Source organism: Helianthus annuus, chromosome 7, assembly GCF_002127325.2.
Source record: "Helianthus annuus cultivar XRQ/B chromosome 7, HanXRQr2.0-SUNRISE, whole genome shotgun sequence".
Classification (NCBI taxonomy): domain Eukaryota; kingdom Viridiplantae; phylum Streptophyta; class Magnoliopsida; order Asterales; family Asteraceae; genus Helianthus; species Helianthus annuus.
Window position 1 is genome coordinate 71,660,108 of NC_035439.2, and position 13,318 is coordinate 71,673,425.

The following is a 13,318-nucleotide window of genomic DNA, read 5'->3' on the forward strand; positions in this document are numbered from 1 at the left end:
CTGTTATTGTAATATCCCAAAACTGTAAACATTTATTAAAAAAATAATAATAAATTTTTAGTAAGAAAAGTAGACGCTAACATCTAGTCTATTAAGTTCCTACATAACTCATTGAAACAAATATATTTATATAAAATCGTCTAAAATAAAAACATTTAAAAAATAATCGGTTAGTAGTTAATGAGTGCAAAAACCATAAAAATGTTGTTAGTGCTATTATATATCTATATAACTATATAATACATCTCCTATGTACTCAAATGTAATTTCACCTTAAAATTTTAAGATGGCATATGAAAGGTTAACTTAAAATCCTAATTTTTTACCATTTTGTTCCCATTCTGCCCTTCTCACATAAAATAGACACCCTATTAATCAATCACGATAATTCGAAGAAAACACGTTTCAATCCTGCATCTAGGGTTTCAGCCAAATCGCCTCTCTCTAAGAAACCTAATCGACCTCTGTAGTTGATTTGCATTTAATCTCATCGTTACTTCACTTCATCTTCCTTCCCTGTATTCAATGATTCAAACAAAAGTCTTAATTAGTAGACAGAAGCTATGGAACCCTAATATAATAGCACGTAAATGAAGTGCTTCAGTTAAGATCGTTTCAATTCCTTTAAGACACGCCCTTCCTCACGAATAATCTAACCCTTCGTTCCAGTCTCCACCCTTGAATTGAATCCACACACACATGAGAGCGAGAAGGGATCCAGAGGAGACGATGACAATGATTCAACGGCGGTTAAGGATCAAACGGTGGCGACGATGGTTTCAATGATTCAATAGTTTGAAGTGTTGTATCTGGATATGGTGGGACGTCAATACGATTGCTTGATTAACCCTCTCGGGACCGTCCGATCAACGTTTGAGAAGGTGGTGGCAACTGGTGCAGATCCGACATCATTTGACGGTAAAGATTGGGGCGTATCAGATCTATTTCGAGAATATCTTTTTCAAAACGAAGCCGTCAGTCAGGTGATTCTAGGGTTTATGAATTTCAAAACGACAACGTTCTAGGGTTTATGATTGTGACTACTTTTTTAAATCACTCTGCTGTTTTGCGGGTGCTGATTGATTTGAGTATTTGATGATAATTTTTTAGGTTCCGATTCTGACGCATTCAACGGTTAAATGGGTTCAAGCGAATTTGTTAGTTCGGTTTTGTGGGATGATACAAGGTATGTTAGGAAATGAATGCTATGTTGGTCCTTATAAGGTACGATTCTGAATAATAACGGGTTCAAAAGAGATGCTAATTAATCAAAGGTCCCACTTTTGAATCTTGTATTAAATTACGATTGTTGTTATTATAATTTATCTTTTGTAGAATGAAGGGACATGGAATAGCAACAAATTCACAGACATTTCTCAATTTCCCATGCGTCATTCCCCGGATACCCGCCTCTGGGATCGTCGGCTGCTCTTATGTGTACCTGTGAGTTTATGTTCAAGTTTATATACGTATGCATTTGCAAATCTATAATTTTTCACCGGTTACTTATTGTATAACCTGTGACATTCATTTCCTTCATTTGTAACTTGCATTTGTATATGATGATAGTTTTGATTTCAAGAAAAAGACAAGGATATTGTAAATTGTATTTAGTGAAATGGGTGTCTGTATATTGACCTTCAGAAGTATCATTCAAAAAATTTTATATTCATTTGTTTTTTGATTTGTTGCAGCCTAAATGGAATGATGCACTTCTAGAGGCGTTTAGGATCGATTATGTTGGAAAATCTCCGTACATAAACTGTCTCCCGAGCCTTTACCATCACTTCTAGAGGCGTTTAGGATCGATTATGTTGCATCTTCAGACGGGCTTTATCAGTATTTCACTAACGAGGAGGCTGTTTCTGAAACTGATCTACATCAGTCCTGGGTTAAGGTAACTGAATCCCTGTTTATCATGCTTGCAACTTCAATTCTTTATGGTGCTATACCCTGTTATTGAACCTCTAAGCAAATGGTCAATGATCCACTTCATATGTTTCAAGGTTAGGTTCATATGATTGAACCTTTAAATGGGTCAAAGTAGCCAGCCTTTTTGAACGTGTTAATAAATTTGTTTTATCAAGTGGCTCAAGCGGGTCCGTTTCATTGAACAAGTAAAACTATCTTTTTTTCTGAAATGGGTCGAATGTTACTAAATGGCCAATTTTCTTACACGGGTTAGCTGGGTCACTTTTAATAAGTTGATGAGTTATTTTAAGCTTGAATCAGTGGGTGTTAAACGGGTCAGTTTCGTGAACCTGGTAAGTTTTTATAAATTGGCACCAGCATTTTAATCTTATGCTAAAATAGGTATTTAATTTTTCAGTTTTGCTCTAATTAGAGATGGCAATTCCAACTTGTTTACTGGGCCAAACTGGTAAATTAAAAAAATAGCGATGAAGGTAACCGGTCAAAAGTTGCCCAAACTGCGCTTTTAATACATAAGGAACATTATTTGTAGAAAAGAACATTTTTAATCATACTGGGCATACTAATTTTGCTTATAATAAAGAACACTAAAAGATTTTGCGTCAACCATACCAAAACTATGTGGTTTGACACAAATCCACATTGACCCGTTACCTGACACGTTACTTAGAAACATATATCTATGATTATTTAACGCCTGTTGCTTATGTGTGTTAGTCTCTAACATGAAATTTATAACAAAAGACTTCGTAATCTATTAATATTAAAAATTGTATTATACCTTTGGTTTACAATTAACATATATTAAAAATTGTATTATACTTTTGGTTTACAATCTAACTAGCCGAGCTTACCTTGCTTCGGGCTTGGCTCGTTTACAAACTAGCCAATTTCGAGCGAGTTTTTCGAACGATCTTAATTTCAATTTACATGAACTTGAATTGAATGTTTTCTAAATGATTTCAGGGGCATATTCAGATGTTAATGATCACAGCACTTCAAACAACAGTAAGATATCATCTGTGCCGCCACTATACCGCAGTGAGGGCGAGATATTACAGTCACCCAATTTGAGAAGTTTTAGCTTTTCTGATCTGAAAATGGCCACCAGTAATTTCCGACCCGATAGCATGTTGGGAGAAGGCGAGTTCGGTACGGTTTTCAAGGGCTGGATAGATGAACAACCTTTCACTGCTACTAAGCCCGGAACCAGCATTGTTATTGCTGTCAAAAAGCTTCATCAAGAAAGTTTTCAAAGTCACAGGGAATGGCTGGTGAGACTCTTTGGTTTTTTTTTGATAGGTAAAATATGTAAAAAAAAATAGATAGTATATCGCTTAAAAAATGGGTCGAATCAATTTTCGGCTTAAAAAAATGGGTCGAATTCTTTTTCGCTTAACAAGAAACGGGTTGAGTGCTTTATCGCTAAAAAAGAAGCGGGTCGAATGCCTATTCACTTAAAAAGAAACGGGTCGAACGCTTTTTCGCTTAAAAAGAAACGGGTGGAAAAGAACTACAAGACCACTTTTTTAACGTTTGATCTTACAGTCTTGAATTTCGTATACTTGATTTTACAGTCTTGAATTTTGATTTTCATATCTTTTGACATCTATGTAGATTTGAGTATCCACAGCCAACGTTTCAGAAATTAATGAAAGAGAATTGCATGGAGCCTTTCTTTGTCTCTCAGGTTCAACATTAAGAAAAATATTTTAAAAATGATAGCTTTAGCATGTGCCTGTGTTATTTGTTTTTCAAATAAGCAGTTATTGTTCTATTTGATTTGTAGATCTTCTGTATGGGACTTTGGTGTCTAGATGAAAAACCCAAATGGTAAGTTATTTATTTTGTAAACACTTTTGGTATATTGTTTATCGACTGTAAATAAACGTTCGTGTATTTACATTTATTCAGGATACGGGTGGCGACCTAATAATAACGAAGAAGATCTTGCGAAAGTAGTTCAGGACGACCGTCATTCTTTGTATCCTCCTTTTGTTCCTAGAGAATGTCAACCAGTGGACTGGTTGGGTCGATAGGTTTTGTGTGGACTGAAACAGGTGGTTACGTTGATCCAAGGCACTTGTTCAACATATTTATCTTTTTAATAAACAATTACTCTTAGACAGTGGCAGAACTAGCCCATTAAATCAAGTTGGATGGTTGTTGACGTTTTTACGTTAAAATCAAGTTGTGAATATCCCATTTGGCATATCTTTTTGGATTGCTATACTAAATGTCGTACCAGTACTCTTAAGGAATCAAAACGATACAGGCATACTATACAATAAATTACGAAGTGACTGATAAACCAACTATAAACAACCCCAATACATAGCTCTAAACTCACCAACCTAAGTGATATATTTCCCTTGAGGTTTGGCCCTCAGGGATGAAAATGACAAGTTTTTGAAACCGCGAGGACCCATATGCGAAAATCGCAAAAGTGGCCAAACCCTAGGGATGAAAATGATATAAAATTGATGAAACCTGTTTCTGTTTTTTCGACCCTCGAGGTTTGGCCCTCAGGGATGAAAATGACAAGATTTTGAAACCACGAGGACCCATATATAACAGACATCATTATTAAATCTAATATTAGTCGAGACACCCGCCGCAACGCGCGGGCATTCCCTCTAGTATCTAATAATTAGCTATGAATCTATGATTTCATGAAGATTTAAGCACTTCAGTATTATAGATGGATGACACTAAAAGGACAATTTCGTAATTACAATGATGGCATTGCGCTACTAGAAAAGTGCCTACTTTGTGACAGCCAATTTTGTAACAAATTTTGTAAGAAATTGGTCTTACCTACATATTTGCTACAAAAAATTTCGTGCAAAATAAACTTGTCGAAAATCAGGTTAGCTACAAAATTATGACAAAATTTCACACAAATTTTCGACAAAAATCTATCGTCACAAACGTTGCCACAAAATACCTAAAAACCGGTTTTTTATGTTTTTCCTACAATTCTTCGACAATTGTATTATATTTTATGATATTTTAATTTTAAAATTAATAACATTATTAAGAAAAATTATCCATAATTATGAATTTTTATTTTTATTTTGCAACAAAATTCCTACAAAATTATAAAACTTTCCCTGCTACAAATTTCCTACATATAAAAAAATATATTTTTTTATAATATTAATAATAATATTTTTTATTACTAATTATAATATTAATGTTATTATACGTTTTTAATTTCTAACAAAATGCCGACAAATAAATTCTAATTTTTCCTACAATTTTTTGACAAACAATTTCTTATTTTTCTTATAAATTTCTGACAAATAGATTTTAAATTTTCCTACAAATTTCCAACAAATAAATTCTAATTTTTCCTAAAAATTTCCCACAAATATTTTTTTAAGTATATATTTTCCAACAACTTTTCGACACTACATTAATTTTCGGTTTCCTACGATTTTCCGACAAATAACAAAAAATCTAAAAAATTAATAAAAATCAGTTTTTTCAGTTAAAAATGCAGAAAATATCTAATACAATCTTGTTTACAAATTAACCATAGATACAATAACATAAACTTAGGTTATTACATATTACAAAATTAACAATTTTTAACAAAGGTGTTCCTCCATCTACTATATCTGTAAAAGAGGGCACACTTGATAAGAAAGGTGTTTGGGTGTTACAGGTCTGAGGCTGAAAAGAAGAGAGAGCATGTGAAGAAGGTGTCACAACCCCCGTCCCCTAACAACCCGGGAACGGGCGGCCGTGGCCAGTTTTAGTGGTATAGGTGTTTATCAATTTGGCAGCGGAATTTACATCAGGAACGTAGTTAGGAAATATTTTATCAGAGTAAAATACCACACTTTCATAATATTAAACACGTGGGAAAATTCCAATTTTTTAAGTGCACACATTTTCATAGGAATAAATCCTAATTTATTTAATAAAACATCTCTTTTATTTTAGGTAACTTTATAGCCACTTTTCCAAGCCATCAGTGCTGTCCAGCTGACTTATAATTGACTTTCACATTTTGTTACCTGAAACGCATTTAAAAACAATTTGTCAGTGGGAAATACTGGTGAGTGAATCTTAGTTTAATCAAGTTAAGTAAAACCATTGTACAGTATTGAGGGCGGTCGCGCAATTACATTTTTTTCCATCTACTTTAATTACCACCCACGGTACTGTCAACCCGACTTGTGGTCATGTTACTCCTCGCAAGGTAGCAACAAATTTTGTATACAAAACCCCAACATACCGACGATAATTGTAGAATACAAATACTCAATAACTGTTTAATGTATTATTAATTATGTGAGGTTTTGTAAAAACAATTTATAAAAAGGAGATTACTCACATTGCTGTCTTAGGTTTTCCTTTAGGGTTTCCTGGTGATTATCTATAAATTACACAAATGCACACGCGTTAGTATAATAACCCAATATTTACATTAGTAATATCCAACGCGAGACGGAATTCCAACGACTACGTCGGGCAGAACCTCGACAGCCGTTACGGAACCCTTGATCAATCGGGCAATACGTAAGCGGGGTTATGATACTTACAACGAGGCAGAACTTCGTTATTTAGGGGGTATAATGTAACACCCCATGTTTCAAAAGTCAAAGTCAAAGTCAAAGTCAAGATTGAAGTCAAAGGAAGAAAAGATTGCTAATTGCGATCTGTCACTCCTTGCTCAATTCCTGTTTTGACTTCTTTGACTCGTAGTTAGTCTAATTAATTGTTTTCGTTAATTGTATTATGTGGAGTATCTATTAATAATCGAGGTTTATTCGCTATTTATCGATGTTTATCGCATGTTTATCGCTTTATCGCTTATCGCAATCGTGCTCGCAACTCGAATTATGTGTTCTGGTTATTGTTTTACGTGTGTGTGTGTGTGCCTTATGTGTTACTTGTGCATCTTTATCTATTTATATGTTGTGGTGATTAATCAAAACGCAATCGAAACTCGGATCACAATCGAATCACAAACGCTAAACGCAGTTTAATTAGGAAACTCCATCGCAACGCTCGTCACGCGAATGGAAATCGCTAAACTTATCGCGCCGTGCACTCCAATCGAGTGGCCAGCCGATCGAACTGCCACCCGATCGACCAGCTCCTTTCTCCCCTTTCCTTTTATGGAAACCCTATAAATACCCCTGTCAACATCACAAACTTACCTTTTCTACACTCTCTCGTCCGACCAGCGCTTTTGCTCACCTTTTCTTCGATTTCTCGCGATTTCCGGTAAGATCGCATCCTAAATCTTGTACTTTCTTAATTTACATGCATTCCTACACCTTTCTATCTTTTGAATCTTAACTTTTAACCGTGAAATCACTAGATTTGAGGTGTTCTAGGATGATGTCATCATGGTGTTCTTATGAACTTCATGTTTTGGCCTCAATCCACCAAGAATAACTTAGATTTGAACGATTTCCACACAAATAAACAAAGATCTCTCATAGATCTGAACATATTCAAGGTGAAAAGGATTGAAAGATGGTTTTCTAACTTTCTTTCAACTCTTTTACACTCAATGCACTCAAAACCGATAGAATCAGACCTTGTTCTAACCTTCTACTCCTGCTTGGTGATGTGTTGGCTCAAGATCTAAGTTCTACCAATTAGACCACCGATTTCGGGTTAACCAAGAACAACCGTCTTGAGCCGGTTAACTAGTTGAACTTAGGTGATTCCTGTTCGATCGGGCTACTAGTGTCAAGATGGGGTTCTGTTGATTAGCATTGTCACACCATCTCAATAAAACTACAAATCTATCAAAGTAACCAAGAAAGAAGACGATCATGCCGACCAGGACGGAGTGTCGACCGATCGGACTGCTGTCCGATCGGATTGTCACCCGATCGGGTTGCCACCCAATCGGCTTGCACCTTGGACCCATAATTGTCTTTTATTTCAAACTTTTGAGGTTGAACATCGAACGAAATGCTGTCCGATCGGACTACCACCCAATCGGATTGACACTCGACCATGTGATGTTTTAACTTCAACACTTAACAATTTTCAAACATGTTCAATACAAGCGGACTGCCACCCGATCGGACTACAATCCGATCGACTGAGATACTGCTCTGAACTTGTTCTCACTAAGTGTCCAACCTACCGGATTGTCGCCCGATCGAACGGTCGTTCGATCGATTGACCTGAAAGGTAGAGATACTTCTATGTTTTCAAAATACTACAACAAAAACTTCAAAAGTCAAGCCATCATACACAAACACATCCTTCCCAAACGAAGAAACAATCCACTCGAAAGGTCACCCGATCGACCGGCCACCCGATCGGATTGCCACCAGATCGGAGTACCGTCCGATCCTTGACACTTCACACCAATTACGTATCGCTTATCATTATGCTATCGTTCTGATCAGGCTAATCTCACTCTAAGCGCTCCCTTCAATCCATCGTCGCTGTGAGTATACTTGATCCGTTTTTGCTTTCCGCACTTTTGGGTGTTACATACGTTACTTATTCTAAATCACATCGAACACATTATGCAATACTTTAAACGCTAACTGTTATTGCATGTTATACGTGACTTAATGAATGCTTTTTTGTTATGTTTACACATGGAATGCTGTCTACCTGCCTTAGCAACGATAGTACTATTTGTTTAGACTCAGCGCCTGTTCACTCAGGGGTTGTTAAGGACAATTTATTACATGGCTCACAGTGGTGAGTGTGTATTACGAACTTCCTTGGGCAGTCAACCCGCAGTCATTGGTATCGATAGGTTCATGTCGATAACTAACATGCCTCATTTTACACTGTGTACGTGCTGGTTATGCGTAACGATTTCGAACTCTATTATATCTATTAAACTTGTATGCTCACCTTTACACTATGTGTATTGACTTTTACCTTAACGTATGTGGCAAGTGCTTAGGATGCTTATATACTTTGCTTGCTGTGAAATCGAGGCTAGGAAAGGTCTAGAAACAAATAAACAATTGTCTGTATTACGAAATCTGAGTTGTCGGAACAGAACAATTTGACTAGATTTTGTCTGTAATAATTATGTTATCTTTTATGACATGGTATGGGACGTGTTGCTTTAAATAATCGGTAATTATTGTTGTTATGGAAACTTCTGGACAATCTATTTTGCTCAGTGTCGTGCTCCGATGATTCTGCCATCGGTTGAGGTGTGACAGATTGGTATCAGAGCCATAACTATAAGGAATTAGGCAAGACTCGACCTATTCCGGGTCGATGTCATAGAAACGACCTAGTCTATAGTTAGGAACTAACAGACCGACTTGTACAAATCCTTAGGGGTTTGGTACGAGCTTACTTGTTATATCTCGCTATTCTCGCTTGCACTACACACTATTATTTGAAAATAAACGGGTGGTTTGGTTGAGATTAGGTGTGAAAACAGCAAACTCTCGATTAAATCGCTTGTTCGATCTGTATTTATCTATAAAACACGAGAATTCGCGTTGAACCAGGAGTGAAATCCATACTTTAACGCGAAATTTTCGTCTCTATTTTATCAAAACAGGAACAAAGTTGTTAATTTAGGGGTGAAACTCGAACCTTGACAACTTATTCCGCCCATTTCGTTTTGCAAAACTCTCACCAAGGTCTCGACGGACTCCAACTACTTGAAGTCACACTGAAACTGGAAGGATGTGTGCCATTCACCCAAATTCGAGGCGAGAGCACAGTCCCGAAGGCCAAAATGTGTACCAAGAGTCTTTGTGAATAGTCGAATCACTTTGGGTAGTCAATGTCTAACAGCCGCAGACAATCTACTTCTCGATTTTTACGTGTTTCGATTCTGAGCTCGTTACTGCCGACTCTGATATTTGTCGATTTTATATGAATTTTATATGTTTGCGTGGTTTCATGCTTATTTGTTAGCGTTTTGAGATACTACTTGTTTCGATTTAACGCTTTTGCTTCGCACAACACGCACAACTCACTGCACCCCGCTGGTAAATCGCTACTACATGAGAAACGACTTTACGCCATGCTAAATGCTATATTATTCGCTTACACTATACTACTCGCTATGTTACTCGCGATTGCTATTTTCGAACGCTCACGGACTTTGAATGATAGGTTTCTGTATTCTGACTACCTCTATGTGCTTCTAGGTGAACTATGTGCTTATGTGCTTCTGTGTTTCTGTGCCTTACATGCTTATGTGCTTTTGTGCTTATGTGAACTTGTGATTATGTGCCTATGTGTTGCGTGATCATGTTCCTAAGCTTTAGTAATATTAGGCGTGTGAGGTGAGATTCGATTACGTTGTGATTGAGCCATATGGCGATGTCTGTTGCAGACAATGTCGTCATCTGGAACCTGTTACCCACGAGTTACTCGTCAGGAACAGAGAGACAAACGCCTTGCTGCTCTCGTCTCCAAGCCAGTAGCAAAGGTTGTTCCTCAGATCGTTAGTGAACTGTATGAGAATGTGAGCAAATCGTCTGAAGAATCCAGGACCGAAGCTCCCAAAGCTGCTTTTAGCTTTAAACAGTTCAAGGCTTGCGGACCGAAAGAGTTCACTAGCGAAGACGGTCCTACGGCCTTGTTTTAATTGTTCGACTCAATCGAAGTCACCCTGCGACAGAGCGGATGTCCTGACAATCTCCGCACACTAAATGCTACCGGCATTTTCCAGTCCTGCACACTAGACTGGTGGACGGCCGAGAGGAACAAGCGCGAAAACGATGCAGCCTACGATCTGTCATGGGATGAGTTGAAGAACATTATGCTCGAAGAGTTCTGCCCTCCCCATGAGCGCCAAAAGCTGGAGGATGAATTCTTGCATCTGAAGCAGAAAGATGGTGACAACGCTGCCCTGACTGCTCACTTCAAGCAGCTCAGTATCATCTGCCCCGATCAAGTGAAGACTACTGACATGACAATCAAGAAGTACATCCGTACTCTGCCGGATTGTGTTGCAGATTTTGTGCATGCTTCAAAACCAGAAACAATCAAAGAAACTTACTTGCTTGCCGCTGAAATCAACGACAAGCGAGTAAAAGCTGGTTTCTGGGATAAAGCTTCAAAGAACCTGCACCAAGCTACCGCCGCACCAACCGCTGACACCGCCACTGCATCGTAGTCATCAAAGTCCTCTCGTCGCAAGAGGAAGAACAACAGCAGCTCCAGCAACAAGAACTGTGCTGTCACCACCACTACTGCTCCACTCCAAACCATACCGGCTCAGCAGCAACCCTAGCACCGATCAGCTCCAGCAACAATCACCTATGCACTGCCTGCAAAGCGTGCATATACTGGCCCCCACCCTGCTTGCCCGACATGTACTTATCATCACCCGGTGTGTATCGCCTGCCGATTTTGCATGCACTGCAATATGTATGGCCACTTCATTACTAACTACCGTACTGGGCCTCGACAAGCGCCAGCTCAAGCTACTGCTCATCAAACTCTACTCCCAGCCCCGCAGGGCCAACAAGCGGCTCAGGCACCCGCGGTCAACGCCAGAGTCTGCTTCGCGTGTGGTCATCCCAACCACTTCGCGAACATGTGCCCGAACAGGGTCGTGAAACAAGAGCCTAATGTGTGTAAAATGCAACATATAAATTACATCAATTGAGGCATAAAACTAACCCTTTTTAAGTACTAATGTTGGAAAAAGAGTGTTTTTGTCTTCCTTTTGTATTTTCAGGATAAAATGAGCTCAAAATCACAAAAGAAGCAAAAAGACAGCTAAATCTAACATAAATACAAGAAAAGGAACAAAAGTGGATAGCCCGACCCCTCAACGGCATCTTCCCAAGCAGAAAAGAGAAGTCAGAAGACTGAACACGCCCCGTGCTCAGCCAGCACGGGGCCGTGCCCAAGAAGCAGCAGAAAAGACAAACCTATAGAAGCTTCTATTGCCCACCACGGGGTCGTGTCCAGTGAGCACGGGGGCGTGGCGAAAGTACAGCAGGCGCATTAATTGTAATTGCGAATTACAATTAATGAAGAGAGAGAGTGTTAGACGGGCACGGGGGCGTGTCCAGCGGACACGGGGCCGTGCCCAGCCTTCTATTCAGCCTATAAATAGGAGTGCTTGGTTTCATTTCAACTCATCCCTTGGCACACCACCTCTCTCACACTTCATCCACCACCCACCATCATCACAACACCATCATCCACCACCATCATCCATTGTCCATCATAGAGTGTGTGAGTCATCTCGGGATCCAAGATTGATAGTAAGAGTTCTTGACAATCAAGGCCATGTTTGCCTAAGTCTCTTACATCACTTGGTGAAGACAAGTGTTTAGTATAATACTTTTTATTTTTAATCTTTTGCACTTTTTATTTGGTTTTGTATTAATGACTTTAATAAATAGTTGCTTATGTTGAAGGTGATCTTTCCTTATCGTTTGTCCGTGGTGTCTTGGTATTATTTTACTGTCTATATAAAATAAAAGGTTTTCACCATTCATATCTCCACGGTCTATATGGAGGTATGTTGGCTACCTGGTTGGGGGTTAAGGGAACGGTTTGGTAAGGGTCTTGCCCTTGTTCAGCGTTTAGAGGTCCTGCAAGGGACCTGGGTCAAATTTAGTAGGATCTCCTTCAATGCCCATAGATATTTGATGGCGGGGATCCAAACTCTTTGACCCCCTCATAAGTTAACTACTATTAATACTATAACCCGGCTATTTAGGACTGTATCCCTGCTGACTCAGACTACTTAGCCGAGGGTAACGTCACCGCCAAAAGCGGGGCCTACCACAATTTGCATTAATAACTTAATTCATTATCTTCCAATAATCCAACCCTTTAGGATTGTATCCTTGCTGACTCAAACTACTGGGTTGAGGGTAACGTCGCCTTCAAAAAAGGGGCCTACTACAATAACTAAGATAATCTTTTAAACAAGGGCAAAAGTGCGAAAATAATCGAAGGTTATACTAATACACGAGTCGGATCCAAGTGATTCATCTTGTCTATCTGTTTTTATTTTATTTTAATTTTCAGCATTTAGTTAGTTTTTATTTTCTTAGTTTAAAAATCTTTTATAACTTCTTTTTGATTTGATTAGACGTTGAGGATAAACCGGTACTAAAAGCTCTTGTGTCCTTGGACGACCTCGGTATCTTACCAACACTATACTACGTCCACGATGGGTGCACTTGCCCATATGTGTGTTTAGTGTTAGTAAATATCGTGTTTTATAAATTTAAAATTTGGCTAAAAGTGTAAAAAGGGCTTAAATATACATCTAAATTATATCACACTTCACGCACATCAAGTTTTTGGCGCCGCTGCCGGGGACACAAGGATTTTAAGAAAGTTAGGAATCAACGGCCTAATCATATTTTTATCTTTCTTTTTATTTTTTTAGGATTTTTCTTAATTTTTCAGCTTCTGCAGAGCTCAGCACGGGCCGTGC

The 13,318-nt window shown here is 38.4% G+C and overlaps 1 non-coding gene across 2 annotated transcripts; it reads left to right on the top strand.

The window, feature by feature from the left end:
- Positions 1-380: 380 nt before the first annotated feature.
- On the top strand, positions 381-4,060 carry LOC110909881. Of its 2 annotated transcripts, none has more exons than XR_002575701.2 (8): positions 381-983; positions 1,111-1,224; positions 1,336-1,443; positions 1,695-1,897; positions 2,899-3,206; positions 3,550-3,622; positions 3,722-3,765; positions 3,847-4,060. It is a non-coding gene; the product is annotated as an uncharacterized LOC110909881 (transcript). The 2 variants fall into 2 exon arrangements; XR_002575706.2 differs by having other exon boundaries at positions 382-983; positions 1,111-1,186.
- Positions 4,061-13,318: the final 9,258 nt, after the last annotated feature.